This window comes from Pan paniscus, chromosome 19 (assembly GCF_029289425.2).
Source record: "Pan paniscus chromosome 19, NHGRI_mPanPan1-v2.0_pri, whole genome shotgun sequence".
Taxonomy (NCBI): domain Eukaryota; kingdom Metazoa; phylum Chordata; class Mammalia; order Primates; family Hominidae; genus Pan; species Pan paniscus.
This window is the reverse complement of record NC_073268.2, coordinates 36,149,004-36,171,918: the sequence shown is the minus strand read 5'-3', so window position 1 is coordinate 36,171,918 and position 22,915 is coordinate 36,149,004. Positions and strand designations below refer to the sequence as shown.

Here is a 22,915-nt window from a genome sequence, read left to right as displayed (position 1 = left end):
GTGATGATCTCTGTACTAGGAAACGAGTAGTCCCTTTATATACAGCATGCAAGTTCCCCATTCTCATTCCCTCTCCTCTCCTGCAATCCCTTTCATCCTCATATTTATTTTAATTTTTGTAGAGACAGGCTCTCGCTATATTGCCTAGGCTACTCTTGAACTCCTGTCCTCAAGCAATCCTCCTGCTTTGGTCCCCCACAGTGCTGGGACTGCAGGTGTGAGCCACCACGTCCGGCCCTTTCCTTTTCTATTTTATCCCTAAAACCTAACCTCTTACTGTTGACAGCCAGTTCTGACTAATCTTGTTTATTATCTGGGCCTCTTTTCTATTGTTTATATTTATTCCATTAAACAGGTCAAAGACTCTATAGAGCCCATACCTTATTAAATCTGGTTTGTAAATAACTAAAATTATGCTTGCCTTTGGCAACTGAATAAAGACTCCAAGGCCCATTTAATTAGCAAAAAACAGAGATTACAGCTATATGCTCCTTCAGCTACGCCAGCTCTCTGTATAACTCAGCCTTTCTGACAATCCATACCTTGCTTTGTGATTTGGGGGAGCTGCATGTTTGCTATCCTACCACCTACCTATTCCTATTTTCAGTATCAGCTTTTCCTGAGAAGGGAAAAGGTATGAATATTGATTTCAAAGTCAGGCTTATGTTTGAATGGCAGAGACTCAGTAGCTGTATAAACTTTCCAAAACTTTCAATTTATAAAATGAGCATACTAATATCTATTTCATTAAATGAGACAATGCAAAACATCTAGACTCTAGATCAATATTTGGCACATAATAAATATTAAGCATTATTTCCTTTTTACAAAGGAAAATATGAATTGAAAAGGAAAAGTAAGGCCAGGCCCGGTGGCTCACGCCTGTAATCCCAGCACTTTGGGAGGCCAAGGCGGGCCAATCACTTGAGGTCAGGAGTTCAAGACCAGCCTGGCAACATGGTGAAACCCTATCTCTACCAAAAATATAATAAATTAGCTGGGTGTGCTGGTGTGTGCTTGTAATCCCAGCTACTTGGGAGACTGAGCCAGGAGAATCACTTGAATCTGGGAGGCAGAGGTTGCAGTGAGCCGAGATGATGCCACAGCACTCCAGCCTGGGCAACAAGAGTGAAACTCCATCTCATAAAAAAATAAAGAAAGAAAAGGAAAAGGAAGATACAAAGACAACTTAGCTTCTGCAAAGTCTATTCAGAAAAATGTATCTATGTCACTATAATATTAATAAAAATATTTTCTCAAAGAATGATGTTTCTTAAGAAATTAGTAAAATATTGATACTGATTGATTGAGACAGGTCTTGCATAATTTATTTATAAAGACAGGTCTAGCTCTGTTGCCCAGGCTGGAATGCAGGAAGTGCAGTGGCCCATCACAGCTCACTACAACCTCCAGTACCAGGGCTCAAGCAATTCTCTCCCCTCAGCCTCCCAAGTAGCTAAGACTACAGGCATGCGCCATCGGGCTTGGCTAATTTTTCTATTTCTGTTGAGACAGGGTCTTGTTATGTTGTCCAGGCTGGTCTTGAATTCCAGGCCTCAAGTTACCCTCCTGCCTCAGCCTCCCAAAGTGCTGGGATTACAAGTGTGAGCCACCACACCAGGTCAGAAGTTAGTGCAATATTAATTAGCATTCTAATTTAACCATAAGGCCTAAATTGTAACATTACATGTTTCTATTCTATTGTATTGAATTCAAATCTAGTTTTCTGCCTGTAATCCTAGCACTTTGCAAGGCTGAGGTGGGAATATTGTGTGAGGCCAGGAGCCTGGGCAACATAGCAAGACCTCATTTCTAGTGGAAAAAAATCTAATTTTCATTTAGTCATAAAATGTAGACTAAATATTGTTGAGACTTACCTAATGCAGGCCTTACTCTACTGTAGTCACCATTTATTTCCTAACTGAAACAACACTGGGAAGGAGGTATACATAAGCAAAACCGAAGAAATGCCCCAACCCTACTCTGCTTTCACTCTGCCCACTCTAGGTCTTTTCTAAAACAATTATATTTTTTGAATAGTAATACAAGTACATGATATCAAATTTTTTAAATACAGGAAAATGCAACTCAGTTTCCCTTCAGAGAGTCTATCTTTACACAAATTTTTATCTTCATCATCAAGCAAATACAAACATAAATTTACAGGCACACTCCTGTATACCCACAGAATGCACCATTTTAATATTTCACAATAAAATGCCTCAGTTTTACTATCCAAGCTACAGAGAATGTTCATCTCTCTTAACACATTTTTTCAGCTAATGATTTTATAAAGTAAAATTTTTACATTTATTTATTTCAATCCCAAAACATAATACAATGTTCTTAAAAAGATGTGTGAGATGTCTGGAGATATATTCCAAATAAAACTAACAAAACTTTGAAAAATCTGCTTCAATATCAACAAAAGGAATGTACGTGTTATTACACAGGAAGCAACTGTGTGTTATATGAATTATTTAGTAACCAGGAAGAAATGCTTAAGAATTTTATATCCTAAAAATTTTGTTAATTGCATGAATATGGCCAGGCGCAGTGGCTCACGCCTGTAATCACAGCACTTTGGGAGGCTGAGGCGGGCGGATCATGAGGTCAGCAGTTCAAGACCAGCCTGACCAACATGGTGAAACCCCGTCTCAACTAAAAATATAAAAATTAGCCAGGCGTGGTGGTGGGTGCCTGTAGTCCCAGCTACTCAGGAGGCTGAGGCAGGAGAATTGCTTGAACCCGGGAGGCAGAGGTTGCTGTGAACCAAGATCGCGCCATTGTACTCCAGCCTGGGCGACAGAGCAAGACTCCATCTAAAAAAAAAAAAAAAATTGCACGACTAGCCCAGGCATGGTGGATCACACCTGTAATCCCAGCACTGTGGGAATCCAAGGTGGGAGGATCGCGTGAGCCCACGAATTTGAGACCAGCCTGGGCAACATAGTGAAACCTTGTCTCTATAAAAAGTTTCTTAAAAATTAGCCAGGCATAGTGGTGTGCACCTGTAGTCCCCACTACTCAGGAGCCTAAGGCAGAAGGATCACTAGAGCCCAGGAGATCAAGGCTGCAGTGAGCTATGATTATGCTACTGCACTCCAGTCTGGGCAACAAAGCAACGGTCTCAAAAAAAAAAAATTGCTGGATTCAAGAATACCTCCATTTTAATTTTTAAGTAATCTAAATTGTTCTCTGTAGTGGCTTTCACCAATTTCTATTCTCATGGCTATGATGTAAGTACCTATTTTCCCATAATCTTACCAAGCTAACATTTCATAGTTTAATATGCACATCTCTTACTATGAGAATGGTTGAGAATATTTTCATATATTTGAAGGCCATCTGCGGCCAGGCATGGTGGCTCACACCTGTAATCCCAGTACTTTGGGAGGCCAAGGTGGGTGGATCACCTGAGGTCAGGAGTTCAAGACCAGCTTGGCCAACATGGTGAAACCCCATCTCTACTAAAAATACAAAAAAATTAGCCAGGTGTGGTGGCTCTCTCCTGTAATCCCAGCTACTCACAAGGCTGAGGCAGGAGAATCACTTGAACCTGAGAACTGGAGGTTGCAGTGAGCTGAGATTGCACCATTGCACTCCAGCCTGGGCAACAGCGCAAGACTCCATCTCAAAAAAATAAATAATAAAAAGTAAAGGCCATCTGTATTGCCTTTCTGTACACAGTGTTCATACCATTTCCCCTTTTCTATTATATTTAGGTATTTCTTAAACTGATAAATCCCTGAAGCAAAGTTGTTCTTTGCCTATAATGAGATATTACAGATATTTTTCCCAGTCTATTTGTTTGTTGACTTTGTTATGATGAAATATAACCAAATTTATCCTTTCCTTTTTTGAGGCAGGCTTGCTGTGTTGCTCAGGCTGGAGTACAGTGGTGGGATCATAGCTCACTGCAACTTCAAACTCCTGGAGTCAAGCGATCCTCTCACCTCAGCCTTCCAAATAGCTAGGAATACAGGTGCATGCCACCATACCCGGCTAATCTGTTTTTTTTTTTAATTTTTGTAGAGACGAGGTCTTATTGTTGCCCAAGCTGGCCTTGAACTCATGGCCTCAAGTGATCCACCACCTTGGCTTCCCAAAGTCCTGGGATTACAAGTGTGAGCCACTGTGACTGGCCTTATCCTTTTCTTAACCCATTTATGCCTGAGGTTGCAATTTTTTAAATTTTTGCAATCAGACCTTGGCAATGACCTTGAACAGTAGGACACGAATAACTCCCAGATGCTTAGCATTCCAATAATGGAATACTAGGCATATTTGTCCATGTCTTATGGCTTCTAAGTTTTGGGTTAAGCTTAGAAAAGTTTTTCTTATTCAAATATTATTTTTAAGATAATTCTACCATTGTTCATCCTAATAATTTTATGATTTCATTTTTTACATTTAAAGCTTTTATTCATCTGGAATCTATTTGGGGTAAGGAACGACAATGGGGATCCAGTTATTTAAATTCTGGGTTGTTATTCAGTTGTCCCAACACCACTACTGAGTAACTGAAGCTCTTTTTAGATGATTTTTTAGAAGTTAGACTCAGAAGTAGAGATGACTAGTGAGCTCAGAATTAGTGAAACCAACACCAAAATTAGGAATTTAGGGGTCCTAAAACACATATAACATTAAAAGCACAGATCCTGAAGTCCAACATCTATCACATAGAAAGCATATTAACTAGTACTGTTGTTAGACTTGGAAGACCTAAGGATGGATTATCTCTAATTCAGTTAAAATAACTATGTACTATACAATAGGTATTAATAATAAGCATTTATATGGCACTTTTACAGTTTGTATAATGTGAGTTCACTTACTTTGTCTTCATAACTACTCTTTAAGAAGATGGGCAGAGATTTTAATTTCCATTTATTGCTGAGGAAAATAATTCAGTGGTGGTACCTTGTCCCTTTACTTATAGGAATTGGTAGTGCCAAACTCAAACCCAGATCTCATATTTCCAAATATTAGCACTCTGCTTTTATATCCTGCACCAAGTACTTTTATGCAAAAATTAATGAGACTTCCTACTCACAAGGAGGTTGAAACGATTTTTCAATTAAATATTCAGACCAAGCACATACTTAATTCTAAGCATGAAAGGAGTACACAGAAGTAGAAAACATCCTTGGCTTTAAGGAAACTTCAAAGGTCTACAGCAGTTTAAACAAATAAGGCTTGGGAGACTGGAAAATAAACCTGAAGGTCAGGAACCATCTTATCTACTCTCTCCTTGTCATACAGTATTTACAGCTGGTATAACTAGAATGTAGTGTTAGGTCAGTAAATATTTGTTGGTTGTCTAAATGTACTGATCGAAACTTCTAGACAGGGTGAGATATGAAATAATATCAGATCCCACTTATTTTTCCCAGGGGCTAAACTTTTGTCTGTGACCAAAGACTCAGCCAAATCATCAAACAGTTCTTAGACAATGTAAGTCTACACCTACTGGGCTACACCTACTGACTAAATGTATTTCACAGAAAAATAAAAATTTTGAACTACATTTCATTTCAAAACTGCCAAAAGGTTATAAAACAATTTCCAGAACTGAATCTAGTCCAACTGCTACAAAATACAACTATCATTCACTCTTGCTTTACTCTGAATTAAACACATCTTCTGCTTCTACAATAAATAATTGTTCATAATATTTCTCATCAGTTGTGCTTTCTTTGTGTTGTTTCCTTCAGATATCTTGTCAATATATATTTTCTGCAGGTCTTTTATTTTTTAATACTAACAATCACTTATCTGCCACATATGATAATTTTTTTAAAACTTCTGAAATATTTTAGCAAATACTAAGGGAGAACAAAACATGAATATGAAAATAGAAGTACAAAAATAAACTCAGTTTACAAAGTTCAATTTGTATCCTGCCACAGATAACTTCACTTCAGAGTCTGCACGCCCTATTCTCCCATCTATCCAGTGACAAGATATTGGCATTGGAGCCTCAAGGACTGCAACTTTTGTTGGCAAAAGCCTTGCATGGGTCAAGATAATTTTTAAGCCTTTGATAAAGAAAGCCCAAAGAGACCAGGCTTAAAATTTTAGTGGATGGTTGCATGTTAGATATGTTAGAGTCCTAAACTCAAATAAAAAGGCAAGTTGACAATAAACTAGTCAATGCAAAGAGCTTACAAAAGCATAAGCCCAGAAATTACACGCAATGCCTAGTCTATAAAATACCAAGAAGGCGGCTGGGTGCGGTAGCTCAAGCCTGCAATCCCAGCACTTTGGGAGGCCAAGATGGGCGGATCACGAGGTCAGGAGTTCGGGACCAGCCTGGCCAACATAGTGAAACTCCATCTCTACTAAAAATACAAAAATTAGCCGGATGTGTTAGCACGCCACCTATAGTCCTGGCTACTTGGGAGGCAGAGGTGGGAGAATCGCTTGAACCTGGGAGGCGGAGGCTGCAGTAGCCGAGATCGCGTCATCGCACTCCAGTCTGGGTGACAGAGTGAGACTCCGTCTCAAACAAAACAAACAAAAACAAAAACAAAAAAAACAAGAAGGCATGACTGTTTACACCAGAGTGACAGGGCTTTCTTGAGTGGTTATTTATAGCAAAGGTTTAGTACAGTTAAAGAAATCTGTCATAACTTGTTTCAATATGCCATAAATGTGGATATATTCTAGGTAAAATTATGTGGGTGCTACAGAAGGAGATACGTGAGAGAAACCAGCACAATGCCTGCACACTGTTGAATCTGACACTAGGAAATAAACAGCCAGTTATGAAACAAACTCAATTCTTAATGTTGGAAACAGAATAAGGCTCCATTCTTTTTGGAGAATAAAGACACTAACCATTTAAAACAGATGGACTTCACGCCAACATGTGAATATACTTAACATACAGAACTGTACACTTAAAAATGGTTAAGATGGTAAATTTTATGCTATATGTTTTGGAAAGGGGGAATTCTTTTTTTTTTTTTAAGCAGAGACAGGGTCTCGCTCTGTCACCCAGGCTGGAGCGCAATGGCCCAATCATAGCTCACTGCATCCCTCAACTCCTGGGCTCAAGTGATCCTCCCACCTCAACCTCCCTAGTAGCTGGGACTTCATGTGTGTGCCACCAAGCCCAGCCAATTTAATTTTTTTTGTAGAGATGGGGTCTTGCTATATTGCCCAGGCTGGTCTCAACTCCTGGCCTCAAGTAATCCTTCTGTCTCAGCTTCCCAAAGTGCTGGGATTACAGGTGCTAGCCACTGCACCTGGCTATGTTACGTATTTTTTAACAATTAAAAAGAAAAAAAAACTTCAAATGAGCTTTAAGTTTCCCTTGTATTTTTAAATGAATAGATTTATGTGTTATTGAGTACTTACTATATATACCTGTTACCATGGAGATGGAGGTAAAATATAGAGAAAACCTAATTCCTCTTTTCAAGAAGGTCAAAGCTTAAAGAGAACCAAAATTCTAAACTGTTCTTCTTTTTTATTTCCTTTTTTTTGAGACAGGGTCTCACTCTGTCACGCAGGCTGGAGCCCAGTGGTGCAATAATGGCTCACGGCAGCTTCGACCTTCCGGGCTCAAGCAATCCTCCCACCTCAAGCCTCCTGAGTAACTCGGACCACGGGCATGCACCACCATGCCCAACTAATTTTGGGGGGGGCATAAGAGAAGACAGAGATGGGGTCTCACTATGTTGCCTAGGCTGGTCTCACTGAGCTCAGGTGATCCTCCTGCCTCAGCCTCCCAAAGTGCTGAGATTACAGGCATGAGCCACAGCACCCTGCCTAAAATCTCCTTAAAAACAAAAATTGATAATAATTTTGGATCACTCAAAGTAGATGAGTAGCCATTTACCTATGTTCTCTTAAATACATTATCTATCTCTTCCCCCTCCTTTCCTCTCTGCAGATTCTGATTGTACTTTAAAGTCTCTGATGCTTAAAATGAACATTCTGGGATTCAAACAGATTTGCTAGCTACTATGAAACGGCCCCATCTTGTGTGCCTGAACAAAGAGAGTAACAATCAACAATGCTCCTGGGTGTCCTGGAATAGAAGTGGTATTTCAAATTGGAGGGAAAAGCAAATCTAGTCTTCTGGTCTTCTTCTAAAGCAATCACTTCCATTCAGTTCAACCCAACACTTACAACTATGCAAACCAATGGGACAAATTCTATCAAAAAGCCAACTCTATTTCAGTCTTCATTATCTTCTCTCTCCTGGGCTCTTACAAAATCTGTGGTCTAGCCAGGTGCGGTGGCTCACGCCTGTAATCCCACCACTTTGGGAGGCCGAGGCAGGAGGATCATGAGGTCAGGAGTTCGAGACCAGCCTGACCAACATGATGAAACCCCGTCTCTACTAAAAATACAAAAATTAGCCAGGCGTGGTGGCATGCGCCTGTAATCCCAGCTACTCAGGAGGCCGAGGCAGGAGAACTGTTTGAACTGGGAGGCAGAGGTTGCAGTGAGCCGAGATTGCGCCATTGCACTCCAGCCTGGGCAACAGAGTGAGACTCCGTCTCCAAACAAACAAACAAACAAACAAAAACCAATCTGTGGCCTATACCATACAAATTGCTCTTAATCAGAGTATTCTTTGTAGTGTTTGCAAAGAATTCTTGTGCCACTGGAAAACAAGTTTAAAGGTAATCGCATCTTTCTAACTCCCCAAAAGAATAGGTTAATGCTTAGTGATGAATATTCCATGAAAATATATTTATTGAGCATCTCCCATTTGTCACCACTGAATTTGCAGAAGTAGAATTTAAAAAGTAAAGGTTTTAATAACTGAAATGTCCTATATTTCAAGTCCTATCCTCTTGGTTTCTCTCTCTCTCTTTAATTAATTAATTAATTTTTTCTTTTTTAAAAAAATAGAGATGGGGTCTTGCTATGTCACCCAGGCTGGTCTTGAACACCTGGCCTCAAACAGTCCTCCTGCCTCAGCCTCCCAAATTGCTGGGATTACAGGCATGAGCCACTACACCTGTCCTTGTTCCTCTCAACACACTTGAATTGATCAGACTTCAGCATTCAAACTGTCAAAATCAATTTCCAAAATTCAAAGAATTCGTCAACAGTAGCACCCTTCTCCCCAAAGATGCTCTTATACAATAAGCTCCCCCATGACCAGATGTACAGACACAATGATTCCCATAATTTCTGAGGCAGCATTCACATCACATCTGCAAAGAACAAACAGTAGCTCTTGAATCCGAGAGAGCTAAAAAGTGAATGCAGCTGCTTGGTTTCCAACTAGCAAGAACTCAGAAGCTGAAATAATCCAAATGACTGGTATAGTTAAACAGGGTAACAAATGCAATGGAAACTTTAAGCCATACATTTTCCAGACCTTGATAGGAACCTGAGAAATAACCCCTCTGCTTAGAGAGCCCTCAGAAACCCCTGCTTTCATTTTATGTTTCATGGGGGTTAATTTTTCTTTCTACCACTACACAGATTTCTTATTGCAGAGCAAAAGAGCCAGGGCAATCAACAGCTTCAGGGAGAATTTAAAACGATAAAAATTAAACTCTGCTACTGGATGATTCTCTTTATAATACTGAAGCCACAATACATTACTAAATAGCACAAATAAAGCATACTCTGATATTCTGCATTCCTTTCACTCCACCCACCCATCACCTCCACCAAAAATAAAAATAAAAAACAGGTTGAGCCACACACAGTATATTTGACTTGAAAGTTTCGATGACACAGCAGCTTACTCTTGCAAATTACTGGCAAATTTAACAGTGACTTAAAATACAGTTATAGGAAAAATAGACTAATCTAAGGGTAGAAAGGCAGGGAGGCAGAAAAACCCAAGCACCTTTTTAGAAAGACAACAAATATATTCAGGTACAAGATCTGCATCAGAAACAGTTTTCTTTCTTTTTCTTTGGTAAATGTAAAGACTTATCCTGAAGAGATTTTCTCAATCCCTGGCCCAGTTTCCACCCATGTTTCTGGAGTAAGCAGTGTCCAATATTATCCTGACAGACAAAACATAAAGACAAACCAAAAATATTCCAATAGTATATTCTTCCCTGCCTAGTGACACTTAAACAGATGATGAGCAAGCGATAATTCTACATATATGCATGCAAAAAGGTGCTAATAATAGCGTAAATGTGTCCAATAAGAGGGACACTAATGTAAAAAGAAAAGCTGGCTAGTATTTTATATGGGAAGAACATATAGGATAAAGGTCCTTTCTGATGGTGTGCTGGGCAACTTTCGTACATAACATTTTAAAATGGAGAAAACAGGGAAAGGGAAAAGGGGAAGAATACATTTATGAAGTTTTAAAGTAACATTAAAAAGCATAAAATAGGCCAGACGTGGTGGCTCACCCTGTAATCTCAGCACCTTGGGAGGCCGAGGTGGGCAGATCACCTGAGGTCAGGAGTTCAAGACCAGCCTGACCAACATGGTGAAACTCTGTCTCTACAAAAATACAAAAATTAACCGAGCATGATGGCAGGTGCCTGTAATCCTAGCTACTCAGGAGGCTGAGGCACAAGAATTGCTGGAACCCCAGAGGCAGAGGTTGCAGTGAGCCGAGATCATGCCATTGCACTCCAGTTTGGGGACAGAGCAAGACTCCGTCTCAAAAAAAAACATAAAATCAAAGTACGTATACAGTCATATCTACCACCTAAACAGCACCACTTTAAGATTCTTTTTTAAAGATAATATACATTGTGTTTAGTTGTTTTATGTGTCAGGCTTTCATGATACAAAGTAAGTTGTAAATGTAAGACTGTCCCACCACTAGAAATGAAAAAAACAATCAGAGCAAAATCCAGGCTAGACTTGATTGGTTTTAGAAAAGTGTGTGTGTATATATATATACACATATATATATACACACACATACATATATATACACACACACATATATACACACACACACACATATATAAAATATATATGTATATAATCCCAGCTACTTAGGAGGCTGAGGCAGGAGAATTGCTTGGCCCCGGGGGGCAGAGGTTGCAGTGAGGCAAGATGTCGCCACTGCACTCCAGCCTGGGCGACAAAGCGAGACTCCCTCTCAAAAAATAAATAAATAAATAAATAAAAAGAACCAGTAGTGCACGTAGTGGGGAGAAACCAACATACATAATGTCTCATCTTCCCAGGAGCACACTGGAAAAGGTATTCTAATGTAAACTACATGAAAAAAAATGCTAAAAACAACGATTAAATGTCAGCTTTTGTTTAAGGGGTCAAGGTATCAGAAACATCTGCAGCTCTTTGTCCAATTGTTTGCTTTTTACAGTTATTGTGAATTACGAAGACAAGGCTAAAATAAGCACTAACCATATCAGAAAAAATGGTGCTATACATTCAAAGATTGAAAAATTCTAAACACAAGGTATTCTATATGTATTAAAATGTAATTTACAGTATTAATCTAGAAAAGATTAAAAGTCTCAATATAAGTAATGTTAGCAGAAAACAAAGGTAAACCATTTGAAAATAATCTCATATTTCCTGAAATCGATTTATAAAGCTGACTAAACCACAAATTTCTGCATTAAAACCAAATATTGCACATTAAATTGTTTGTCTTACATCTCCATATTCAATGATAAAATGTTCTTTGGAGTCATTGAGGAAAGAAAAACATTGTTCTACTGTTATCTTCTCTAACTAGAAGTCAGAAGAAAATTAAGCCTTCCAAATGCTCAGTTGTGTTTTGTTTTTAAAGGACAATTTCCTTCTTTAAGTTTATGATAGCATACAACCTACAAAACTGGGCTAAGCAGCTGATTATTTCATTGATGGAGGAAAATCAGGACACTTTTTTTTTTTTTTTTTTGATACAGGTTATTGCTCTCTTGCCCAGGCTGGTGTACAGTGGTACAATTACAGCTAACTGCAGCCTTGACCTTCCGGGCTCAAGCAATCCTCCCACCTCAGCCTCACGAGTAGCTGGAATTACAGGCACACATGGCCTTGGCTGGCTACTTTTTACATTTTTGTAGAGACAAGGTTTCATTATGTTGCCCAGGATGATCTAGAACTCCTGAGCTCAAGTGATCCTCCCTCCTCAGCCTCCCAAAGTCCTGGGCATGAGCCCCGGATACTTCTTAAAAAACAAAAACTGGAGGCAAACTATAATGAAAAATTGTTTCTAAGACAAAACATATATTGTTTTAAATATACATACATATATATATATATATATGGTATCATTATGGTACACAAAAGTTTGCTGCAAGTTATTTTTGCTACATATGAACTGAAAGAATTAGAAACACTACTGATGCCAAGTGCTGACTTCCACATTACTATACATCACGAAAACTTAATATAACACTACTGCTGCTGTGGCTTCTTCCCTTCTCCCCTCCCAAATGAACTGCCAGGAAAAGCATTCCCTTACCCAGTGCTCAGCATCTATTTATAACTTTCTTACCCCCCAAAAAATAAAAGATTAAAAGTCTCAATATAAGTAATGTTTGCAGAAAACAAAGGTAAACAGGCCCTTATTTTACTACTATGAAAACAAACTTACCTGTGCAGAAAATCCTTATTTCATATCATAATTCCTACAACTGAATAATTCTAGAAAGGGCAAGGATAGCAGAATGACTCTAAGAGTATATGGTTGATTATTGTTTAATCTCTCTCTCTCTCTCTCTCTTTTTTTTTTTTTGAGACTGAGTCTCACTCTATCGCCTAGGCTGGAGTGCAGTAACTCACTGCAACCTCCACCTCCTGGGTTCAAGGGACTCTTGTGCCTCAGCCTCCTGAGTAGCTGGGATTACAGGCGCCCACCACTATGCCCAGCTAATTTTTGTATTTTTAGTAGAGAAGACATTTCACCAAGTTGGCCAGGCTGGTCTCGAACTCCTGACCTCAACTGATCCGCCTGCCTCGGCCTCCCAAAGTGCTGGTATTACAGGTGTGAGCCACCCGCCTGGCCTTGTTTAATCTCTTAATAGACTCATGTTGTAACTATATTTGGCACCAAGATTTAGGTATTAAACAATGCTGACAAAAATTGTTCCTCCCTCCCATTTTGTTGTTGTCATTTTTTTTTTTTTAAAGGAAACTCAATCTTTGGCTAAGTGGAGATGAGACATTATGCTGACTGTGTTATATTATGAATGCACTAAAATAAACATGCAGATGAAGCAGTACGCTATTTCCGAAAGCAGTCCAAGTGGAGTGAGAGCATTTCCATACGAACCTGGCTTTCAAAACTGGGCTGTCAAAAGAACAGTTAAATGTAACACAAAGTGGGCCGGGCGCGGTGGCTGACGCCTGTAATCCCAGCACTTTGGGAGGCCGAGGCAGGCAGATCACGAGGCCAGGAAATCGAGACCATCCTGACTAACACGGTGAAAACCCATCTCTACTAAAAATACAAAAAATTAGCCGGGCCCGGTGGCGGGCGCCTGTAGTCCCAGCTACTCAGGAGGCTGAGGCAGGAGAATGGCGTGAACCCGGAAGGCGGAGCTTGCAGTGAGTCGAGATCACGCCTGGGCGACAGAGCGAGACTCTGTCTCAAAATAAATAAATAAATAAATAAATAAATAAATAAATAAATAAATAAATGTAACACAAAGTAAGAAACTGTCCAATCACAGTTGATTGATGGTCTTTTTTTTTAATCTTGTTTTCAATTCACTGCTTGCAAGTAATGTATGTATTAAAGAAGAGTGAAAGCATAAGTAAATTCACAAGTCAAGGCCAGCTGAGAGATTCAAGAGCAGCGTGTTGTGACTGACAACAGTGAAAGGAAAAGCAAATGTTAAAGGGAGAAGGAGAAAACAGAAAAAATTTAAGTTACACACATTAGTGCCACTTTTACAAAATCACTCAAGAGGATGCTGTCACCTTCTCAGAAAAAAAATGGTAGTGGCATTTTTCTTCAAAAACTTTAGGTTAAAACTGTTATTTAATTAAATCTACTTTATCAGGGACTATAATAAAATAGTGAATAGGCCACTCTAAGTCTTTCCAATCATAACAAAGGCAACAGAAACAATAGACACTTCTCCCAGTATCCCCTCCCCTCACCAACCTCCCAGGGCAAGTGAATGACCAACACAGAAAACCTGGAACTTTCCTATCATTTCAAACTACCTGCTTTGGGAGGAAAAGAGGCAGCTCTGTGACTCTGCAGGAAGGGCTAGTATTCAGTATGGTCCCCTTTCCCACCAATAAAAGAAAAACGGTTCTATAAACACTTGTCAAAGTCCAATAGGCTTAGGGTAAGGTTTTATAAACATTCATCAAAAATCCAACAGGCTTAAGGATGATGGGTAACACAAGGAGGCACATCAAAATAACTTATAACAAAGTAAAAACAAACCAGACTTGTCTATCTCTGAAATGATCAAAACTTTCTCTGTGAAAGAACAAGAAATTCAATAACCAGTCTGTGAGAAACAAGCAATCTATTCTCTCTGTTTAGTACTGTGATTTTTTCAATTATTCCCATGGATGCTTTTGTGTGTGTGTGTGTGTGAGATTGAGTCTCACTGTCACCCAGGCTGGAGTGCACTGGCACGATCTCAGCTCACTGCAACTTCCGCCTCCTGGGTAGCTGTGACTAGAGGCACGTGCCATCATGCCTGGTCAATCGTTTTTTGTATTTTTAGTAGAGGAGGGTTTCCCCATGTTGGCCAGGCTGATCTTGAACTCCTGACCTCAAGCGATCCACCCGCTCAGCCTCCCAGTGTTGGGATTACAGGCCTAAGCCACCGCGCCTGGTCCATGGATGCTACTTTTTAATTTTATTTAATTTTATTTTTTGAGACGGAGTCTTGCTCTGTTGCCCAGGCTGGAGTGCAGTGGTGTGATCTCGGCTCACTGCAACCTCTGCCTGCCGAGTTCAAGCGATTATCCTGCCTCAGCCTCCTGAGACCCTGGGATTACAGGCACGTGCCACCACGCCCAGCTAATTTTTGTATTTTTAGTAGAGACAGGGTTTCACCATGTTGGTCAGGCTGGTCTCAAACTCCTGACCTCATGATCTGCCTGCCTCAGCCTCCCAAAGTGCTGGGATTATATTACAGGCCTGAGCCACCACACCCGGCCCATGGATGCTATTTATAACACTAAGTTGGTACAACTAGCTTATGGCTCAAACATGTAATCTAGACAGAACAAGAGCAATGAATACTAAATTTCTTTCTTACCTTTTCTTTTTTTTTTTTTTGAGACAGGGTCTTGCTCTGCCACCCAGGCTGGGGTGCAGTGGCACAGTCACACAGCTCCTGCATCCTTGACCTGCCGGGCTCCCACGCCCAGCCAATTTATTTCTAAAGTAGTAATTATTTTGAAAAATAATTTTTTAAAAAGTAACTCTTTACTTAGTTTCAGTTACTATACTAATGACTAAAAATCTTTTGGCTTTTTTTTAAAATAAAATATATAATTTGGGGTTTAATTATAATCTCATAGAACCAAAAATAAATTATAGAAACTTTTTTAAAACTGTCGGCCGGGTGCGGTGGCTCACACCTGTAATCCCAGCACTTTGGGAGGCTGAGGTGGGCGGATCACCTGAGGTCAGGAGTTCGAGACCAGCCTGGCCAACATACAGCAAAACCCCGTCTCTACTAAAAATACAATAATTAGCTGGGCATAGTGGCGCACGCCTGTAGTCCCAGCTACTTGGGAAGCTGAGGCAGGAGAATCACTTGAACCCAGAAGAAAGAGGTTGCAGTGAGCTGAAATCATGCCACTGCACTCTAGCCTGGGTGACAGAGCAGGACTCTGTCTCTCAAAAGACACACACACACACACACACACACACACAACTGCGTGGTTTACAACAAACAAGCATGATACAAGTAGGCTGCTTATAATTTTTTTTTCTTCTCAAGAGTTAACTTGATATAATTTAAATGGACATGGAAGAATTGCAAAGGAATCCTAACTTTTAATTAATAAGGCAACTGAATTTTGACAAAGGGTAATAAGCAAAAAGCTGGTTTTCTACATAATTCAGAGTTCTCACAAACCACCTATTTGTTTTCTCTCTCTGCTCAAGACCCCAAAATGGTGGCTGTGTGGCCTGTTCTTTGGTTGGAAATTAAGTTCTTCTAATTGGGAGGCTGAGGCACGAGAATCGCTTGAACCTGGGAGGTGGAGGTTGCGGTGAACTGAGATCGCACCACTGCACTCCAGCCTGGGCAATCGTTTGAGACTCTGGCTCAAGAAAAAAAAAAAAGTTAAAAAAAAAAAGAAGAACACTTAAAATTTTACTCCCAAATGATCAGGCAACAGAAATAAGATTCCTCTTATCTTGTGTGTCCTCCTTCTTTTTCTTGTCTTACATATTTGTTTATTCTCCCATATCCTGTGTCCTACTTCTATCTAACACAATGTAGGCTACGAAGCTCCTCCTCCTCCTCCCTAAACTACCACATCACAAATAATACGTATATTTATGTATTTCGGAAGTATATTTTCATTAGAAGTATAATTATTAATATACATTTCTGAACATGCATTTATTTATTTAAAAAAATTAAATATCCAGCCTGAGTACTATGTACTATTTGCTATTTTAAGTAAAGAAGGTAGCACTATTTAATAAATAAGGCATATATCAATTCTACTCCTATTCATTGAGATTATTCAACAATGATTACTCAATTAGACTGCCTCTGATAGTGTTCTCCCTATGATGTGTGCTAGAAAAAATCCTGGACATTGTGAGAGGTAAAATAGCATCAGTCTCATGTGCCACAGGAATAAATTTTCCAAAAATCTTTTAAGCCTTCAGCCTCTAAGAAGGCTTAAAAATGTTAAATATCATTTAATTTAGTGGTTTAAAAAAATCTTTGTTGTGTGTAGTAATGATGAATACTAGGTTGCAAATTTCATTTAATTAAATTTCCTGCTACTGTTGAGTACCCACAGAATTATAGCTTGTGTAAGGATATTAACCAACCATGCACCTTGTAGAATATGGTACTGGGAGGTTGATTCTGATAGCTCTGATCTGAAACTTTGACCCCCCACCCCCGAGTTTTAAAATTAAAATGGAAAAATTATTTTTCAAATACAAGATACTGATCTAGCCTACAGATTTCATTATTGTGATAATCCCCAAAATAATACAGAACAAGACACAAACCAGTGATTTTTAACTTAGCAAAGTGAGCTTGGCATTTTATCCTTATGTCAAAACACAAGACTAGGCTTTCAGTGAAACAGCAGATGAGAATTCTCCCTCTGCAGTATTATCACATGCACCATCAATTACTGCCATGCCTAAGTCTAGCATCATGCCAGCACATTAAGATAGAAGGTACTCTATGCAGTTTTCACCGGACCAGAAGGACAGAAGTAAGAAAGGGAGGTGGAGTCCAGGCGTGGTGGCTCATGCCTGTAATCCTGACACTTTGGGAGGCCCAGGCAGGGGTATCACCCAAGGTCAAGAGTTCGAGACCAGCCTGGCCAACATGGTGAAACCTCATCTCTGTTAAAAATACAAAAATTAGCCGGGGCATGGTGGTGGGTGCCTGTAATCCCAGCTACTCAGGAGGCTGAGGCAGGAGAATCTCTTGAACCCAGGAGGCAGAGGTTGCAGTGAGCCGAGATTGCGCCACTGGGTGACAGAGCAAAAACTCTGTCTCAAAAAAAACAACAACAACAACAACAACAACAAAAAAAAACGGGCGGGGAGCGAGGGAGATGGAGAGAAAGAAGAGAAGAAATTTTAAAAAGGCAGACTGTGCAAAACAAACCAGATCATGGCTGCTCAGCTAATATGGGCCAACTGCTGTGGAAGAAAAATGTTGTACACCCCAAGTTGTGTAAGTTTCTATAAACATCTAAACACACACACAAACACACAAAACACCAACCTAATTAGGAACATTAATATATATTGATCCTTTACTATGTTACAGTTTTGAAAATAAAAGCTAAAGTTAAACTATCTGCACTCTCTAAATTGCCTTATTTTCCTAAGAAGCTAGTGTTGCTTAAGAGGAAGAGGGCTTGTCATGATGGTTATAATGATTACGATTCGCTCTTTGATTTTTTTCCCCACTCAAGTTTTACCAATAACTCACTGAAACCCTGATTAAATATGTGCACTTAAGCACAAACAGTAAATGCCGATGATAATGACAAGTTCATTTTAACAATGGATGTGTTATTTAAAAATAATGTGTTTTTCAAAATAAAAATAATGTTAAAAAATTTAGACTTTTTTTTTTTTTGAGATAGAGTTTCATTCTTGTTGCCCACGTTGGAGTGCAATGGTATGGTGTCAGCTCACTGCAACCTCCAGCTCCTGGTTTCAAGGGATTCTCCTGCCTCGGCCTCCCAAGTAGCTGGGATTACAGGCGCCCGCCACCATGCTCGGTTAATTTTTTTGTATTTTTAGTAGAGACAGGGTTTCACCATGTTGGCCAGGTTGGTCTTGAACTCGTAACCTCAAGTGATCCACCCACCTCAGCCTCCCAAAGTGTTGGGATTACAGGTGTAAGCTACAGCACCCAGTCAAAGTTTTGTTTTGTTTTGTTTTTAAACTAAGAGCCAGGTAAATAAATCTCCTTGTTCTATTGCTTGATATCATCAGTGTCTAAAACTAAGCAGTGTGAAAAGATAGAAATAATCAACTTTTGACAAAAACTAGACATTTCTTAAGCCACAGAGCCCAAACTTGCCATGTTTCACAAGAGTCTGATAAATAAAACTTCTTACTCCTTAACTGTTTCTTCTCTTTTTTTCTTTCTTTTTTTTTTTTTTTTTTTTTTTGAGAGGGAGATTCATTCTGTTGCCCAGGCTGGAGTGCAGTGGAACAATCTCGACTAACTGCAACCTCCACCTCCTGGGTTCAAGCAATTCTCGTTCCTCAGCTTCCAGAGTAGCTAGGATTACAGGGGTGCGCCACCACGCCCAGCTAATTTTTGTATTTTTGTAGAGATGGGGTTCACCACGTTGGCCAGGCTGCTGCTCTCAAATTCCCGACCTCAGGTGATCCGCCCACCTCGACCCCACAAAGTGCTGCGATACAGGCATGAGCCACTGTGCCTAGCCTAGCCTAGCCTCGCCCACCTCGACCCCCCAAAGTGCTGCGATACAGGCATGAGCCACTGCGCCCGGCCCAGCCTAAACTCTAAACTGTATTGGTTATTAATAAGTTTAACTTCATTCACATTAAGTGTCACACAAACACTACCTACCTAACTGGCTAAGACCCGAAATTAAGCAATGATCCATCTTATGGATTCTGTAGGCTTGTCAAAGTGATGCTTGTTCAGTTTCCAAGTGTCCTTCGTCATGTTGATCAAAGTGATTACCCTGAAAAAAGGATGATCACAGCTATTTTTCAAGAGCAATAAATGTCAAATTTATTAACAGCCTAACCAAACTAAGAGTTATTTTTAAGTTTGTTTTTTTGTTGTTGTTTTTGTTTGCTTTTTTTTTTTTTTTTTTACCTAAAAGGAGACTGCAATCATTCTTTTTCAGTAGACAATCAAAACCACACCACAAATTCCAACTTTAAAAAATTTATAAAAACGTATTAGGGCTGGGCACAGTGGCTCACGCCTGTAATCCCAGCACTTTGGGAGGCCGAGGCAGGAAGATCACTCGAACCCAAGAGTTCAAAACCAGCCTGGGCAACAGAGTGAAACCCTGTTTCTGGAAAAATAAAATAATAATAATTAGCCACACGTGGTGGTGTGAACCTGTAGTCCCAGCTATTCAGGAGGCTGAGGTGGGAGGATCACTTGAACCCAGGAGGTCGAGGCTGCAGTGGGCTGTCATCAAGCCACTGCACTCCAAGCCTGGGTGACAGAACGAGACCCTATTTCAAACAAAACAAAACACAATTTATTAGGAATCTAGGCCCAGTAATCTGAACTTTTCTTCTAACAAATGTTGAAATTGTAAACTAAAACACTATCAACCATTTGGGACACCAATTGTCTTAGACTGACTACATTAGGAAGACTATGGACTCTTAGGAGCTGCGGCAGAGCGCGACCCGTTCCCCCAGGGCCCGCCAAGCTCCTCCTGCCCGGGCCGGCAGGTGAGCTGGGGGCTCCGGGACAGGCGGCGCCCTCCGCCCTGCACACACCTAGGGCCCTGCTGTGGTTGCCCCCTGGCCAGACCCAGGCCTTGAAGCGTCCCCACCCCATCTCGGTGACTGACGGCGGCATCGGCCTCTCTCAGCCCGGACCCCGCCCGGCCGCTGGATCTCCTGGCCCAAGCCTGCCGGGCCGCGACGAAACCCCACCAAGCCGCCGGCACGCAGCGCCTTTGGGTGGCAGCGGGAGTGGCGGGCCGGGAAGCCTGGCGGCCGCCCGAACACCACCCAACGGAGGACCTGAGGGTGCAGAGGTCCCGGGAAGGCGGCCTCGGGACGCAGGCAGGCTCGGCTGCCTGGTTAGGCCTCGGAGCCGCGCAAACCCGGTCCCCGTGACCGCTCTGTCCCCATTGGCTGAGACCACCTAGTCCTGACCTCAACGGACGAAGGCCTTAACTGGCCTAGAAGGAGAACGGAGTTCCGAACGACGACCGGTAGAACAGTTAGCGGCCTTCGGGCGGTTGGTCTTAGTGCTACTAGACCTTGCTGCTGGAAGAGAGAAATAGTAGAATGACAGGCCATGTTTGGCCCGTTGGAAATGCCCACCACCCTTTGGGAAGATTTACTGGCCGTTTATAGAAGGCCTGTGTATATAATATGAAAAAGCTGCTCTCAACTCCACCCCAACCTTTTAATAGAAAATATTTGCCGTGTTTAGCCCTTCTATAGATGGAAAAAGCCACGCTGTTTTACTTTTATAAGCAATATTGCATTAAATTTTTAATAATGAAGAAAATCCTTCCTGGGTCGAGTGGGGACTTAGAGAACTTTTCTGTCTTACAAGAGGTTTGTAAAATGCACTCCCAGGCTTTTCAAGAAATTAAAAACAATCTCTTGACAGTTTCCAAAGCAACTATTCATCAAGATGATCTGCCTAGAGAGATAAACATACCCATATAATACTGTATTTGATCATAAGCAAGTTGTCACTGCAACTAAGTAAAAACAGTTTCAACAAATGATAGTTGCAGACAACTAAGAAGTTCTCTCTAATCATAGTTTTCACAGATCTCCCTGCTTCATTAGGAAGGAATAGCTCATAATTTGGTTCTAAATCAAAATGTCAATTTTCTGGTTCCCTTCTTGCAATATAGTATAGGGCATGAGGATTTGTGAGTCCCACAATGACCTAAGTCAAAAGACTAAAGACTTCAGTCTTTTGGTCTAGCCTAAATGAATTCAGTGTGTGGAATGATACGATAACCGGAATATTAACAAAAAGTTACTTTGCTTTCTCAAGGTAAAATTAAAATTCTAATTGAGGAATTGCACATGTACCCCAGAACTTAAAGTATAATAAAAAAAAAAAGGAAAAAAACTTGACTTCCTGGAGAAAAATCCATTTGATGATGTGGCTTCATCGAGTATTCCTTTGTGAACTCCTAGATGAAATTTTCAAGGCAAACAGGAAAAGCACTGAAATTGCTGAATGGGTGAGCATTGTATGCCTGATTCATTAAATATATGCATTGGTAAATATATAAAAAAATTCTAATTGAATAAATAAAATTCAGTGATGGGGAACTCTAGCATGTAATTTGCCACATTGTATCATAAATGTTAAGTTTCTCTCACTAGACTCCGAAGTCCTCGAGGACGAGAACTAAGTCTTGTTTATCCTTTACAAACCTAATACTTAATATGGCAGCCAAACACTAGGGAACAATTAGGTGCTAACATTAAGTGGCAATGATGAACGAGTTCTAGAACAAGATGGTGGTGGTAATGGTCATACAATATTGTTAATGTACTTAATGCCACTAAACTATATACTTTTGCTTTAAGAGAAGGGGGTCTCGCTATGTTGCCCAGGCTGTCTTCAAACTCCTGGGCTCAAGGATCCCAGGCTCAGCCTCCTGACTAGCTGGAACTACGGGCTCCACTACACGTGGCTTGAATTATATACTTTAAAACAGTTAAAGTGATAAATTTCATTACATGTATTTTACCACATAAAAATAATAAAAATAAAATTGTATGGCAAAGTCTATCCAAATGAAGAAAGGGGGGAAAAAGGAGAAAAATGGAATAGTAAGGGACAGGAGTATGTTTTCCAAAGACCAAAAAAAAATAAAAATTAAAAATAAAAAAATAAAAAAAGGACTTATGAGTAGGTATTTCAGGAATAAGAAAAAGCACTCATCAACAAATGATTTTTAAAAAATTTAAAATAGCTATTAATCCTGAAAGTCTGTCTTAAATTAACCTCAATATTTTGTCCAATGATTTTTTTTAAATAACACCTGCTTCTTGGCATTTTAATTTCTACTACATTTAAAATTTTAAGTTAATTTAAAGGTGTTAATTGCAAAGTACTTCTAAATTACTAAATAATAAATATTCAAATACTGAGATTGGCTCAAACCTCATTATATTATAGAACACCAATGTACAGCCGAATATCAATTCTTTCACTCTACAGGTCTATACAATTTAATGATAAAAGAATAGACGAGGCACAGTGGCTCACGCCTGTAATTCTAGCACTTTGGGAGGCCGAAGTGGGAGCATTCATTGCTGGAGGCCAGGAAGTTGGACTTCAGTTTGGTCAACATAGCAAGACCTTGTCTCTACAAAAAAATTAGCTGGGTGTGGTGGCATGTGCCTGTATTCCTAGTCCTATAGTCCTAGTTACTCGGGAGGCTGAGTCTCCTGCCTCACTTCAGCCCAGGGGTTCAAGACTGCAGTGAGCTGATGAAGCCACTGCACTCAGGCCTAGGTGGCAAACCAAGTGTCTGTCAAAAAAAAAAAATCCATCCTAAAAACAATAATTGTGTACTACTTTTTAAAAAGTAATTAAACCTTTAGTTTGTTTAGAGACAGAGTCTCTCT

The 22,915-nt window shown here is 40.1% G+C and overlaps 1 pseudogene; it reads right to left on the bottom strand.

Moving 5' to 3' along the window:
- LOC100973849 (keratin, type I cytoskeletal 18-like) overlaps positions 1-20,512 on the bottom strand; it is a 57,223-nt pseudogene extending 36,711 nt beyond the window's left edge.
- Positions 20,513-22,915: the final 2,403 nt, after the last annotated feature.